The sequence below is a fragment of the Haemaphysalis longicornis genome, unplaced genomic scaffold (assembly GCF_048455015.1).
Source record: "Haemaphysalis longicornis isolate Haplotype H1 unplaced genomic scaffold, Haemaphysalis longicornis Haplotype H1 scaffold_1, whole genome shotgun sequence".
In the NCBI taxonomy this organism is placed as follows: Eukaryota; Metazoa; Arthropoda; class Arachnida; order Ixodida; family Ixodidae; genus Haemaphysalis; species Haemaphysalis longicornis.
The window spans coordinates 42,127,768-42,129,263 of NW_027526203.1; the positions used below are offsets into that span (position 1 = coordinate 42,127,768).

At 48.0% G+C, this 1,496-nt stretch overlaps 1 non-coding gene across 1 annotated transcript; it reads left to right on the top strand.

Moving 5' to 3' along the window:
* The first annotated feature begins 1,204 nt into the window (after positions 1–1,204).
* Positions 1,205–1,276, top strand: Trnas-gga (transfer RNA serine (anticodon GGA)). The gene has a single exon. It is a non-coding gene; the product is annotated as a tRNA-Ser (tRNA).
* The last annotated feature ends 220 nt before the right edge of the window (positions 1,277–1,496 follow it).

The window sequence follows — 1,496 nt, forward strand, 5'->3', positions numbered from 1 at the left end:
TACCAACCCTTATTTCTGTGTTATTTTCAACGAGCCCCTCATTTCCCATTCTGATTAACTACATGCAAAGCGCGGGCCTCTGTTCTGGCAGTCTTGGTGCCATAGGAAGCTTAAGAGGGTTCAAACTGGTCGACCGCTCTCGACATGTCGTAGACACTAGAGTCATGGCCTGGGAGTTAAAAAGAGGGTTTCCTTCACCCCGAGTAGTCCGAGTGGCGCTGGCTACCACCGCCAAGCACAGGAACCAAAAATACCTTAACATAAATACCCCAAAAAGTGGAGGGGGAAAATCGCGCCGGAAGTAGCGTAGTGGTTATCGCACCAGACCGGTATTCTGGAGATAGTGGGTTCGGATCCAACCTGGCGGGCATTTTTTCTCCACTTTCTTTCGAAATTCTTTATGTGTTTCAATGACCTACCACATCCTCCCCTTTGCTTTCTGAGATTTATTTGACTGCCAACCCTTATTTCTGTGTTATTCTCAACAAGCCTCTCATTTCCTATTCTGATTCACTACATGCATAGCGAGGGCCTCTGTTCTGGCAGTCTTGATGCCATAGGAAGCTTAAGAGTTTTCAACGCTGGTCGACCGCTCTCGACATGTCGTAGACACTAGAGTCACGGCCCGGGGGTTAAAAAGTAGGTCCCCTTCACCCCGAGTAGTCCGAGTGGCGCTGGCTACCAACCCCAAGCACGGGAACCAAAAATACCTTAACATAAATACCCCAGAAAGGGGGGAGGGGATCGCCCCCTCCAGTAGCAAAGTGGTATCGCACGACCGGTATTCTGGAGGTCGTTGGTTCGAATCCCACCTGGCGGGCATTTTTTTTCAACTTTCTTTCTTTCCAAATTCTTTATGTGTTTCAATGACTTACCACATCCTCCCCTTTGCTTTCCGAGGTTTATTGGACTGCCAACCCTTATTTTTGTGTTATTTTCAACGAGCCCCTCATTTTCTATTCTGATTCACTACATGCATACGGAGGGCCTCTGTTCTGGCAGTCTTGGTGCCATAGGAAGCCTAAGAGGGTTCAACGCTGTTCGACCACTCTCGACATGTCGTAGACACTTGAGTCATCGCCCGGGGGTTAAAAGAAGGTCCCCTTCCCCCCGATTAGTCCGAGTGGAATTTGCTACCACCCCCAAGCACAGGAACCAAAAATACGTAAACATAAATACCCCAGAAAGGGGAGGGGAAAATTGCGCCGGAAGTAGCGTAGTGGTTATCGCAGCAGACTGGAATTCTGGAGGTCGTGGGTTCGGATCCCACCTGGCGGGCATTTTTTCTCCACTTTCTTTCTTTCCAAATTTTTTATGTGTTTCAATGATATACCACATCCTCCCCTTTGCTTTCCGAGGTTTATTTGACTGCCAACCCTTATTTCTGTGTTATTTTCAACGAGCCCCTCATTTCCTTATATGATTCAATACATGCATAGCGAGGGCCTCTGTTCTCGTAGTCTTCGTGCCATAGGAAGCTTAAGAGGGTTCAAACT